This window comes from Penaeus monodon, chromosome 31 (assembly GCF_015228065.2).
Source record: "Penaeus monodon isolate SGIC_2016 chromosome 31, NSTDA_Pmon_1, whole genome shotgun sequence".
NCBI classification, from domain to species: domain Eukaryota; kingdom Metazoa; phylum Arthropoda; class Malacostraca; order Decapoda; family Penaeidae; genus Penaeus; species Penaeus monodon.
The window spans coordinates 1,650,700-1,650,941 of record NC_051416.1 but is presented as its reverse complement, the minus strand read 5'-3'; positions in this window follow the sequence as shown (position 1 = coordinate 1,650,941).

Sequence of the window (242 nt, the reverse complement as noted above, 5' to 3'; positions counted from 1 at the left end):
TATAAACTGACACCCAATCTACACTTTCCCGAATCTTCAGCCGTCAGTCATTCTTTAAACAAAATCTTGCTTACTTTTACCTACTAATCAAAAAGATCTTTCATTAACCTTCCCTTTGATTATCTTAATATTAAATTACTTTCTGAATTAATTAGGAGATATCTATTCTTCGTGATATGAATTACTAAAATGTTATTCTGTTTTTAAGAATAATGTTTTGTAGTATACTTTGTTTTTGTTTC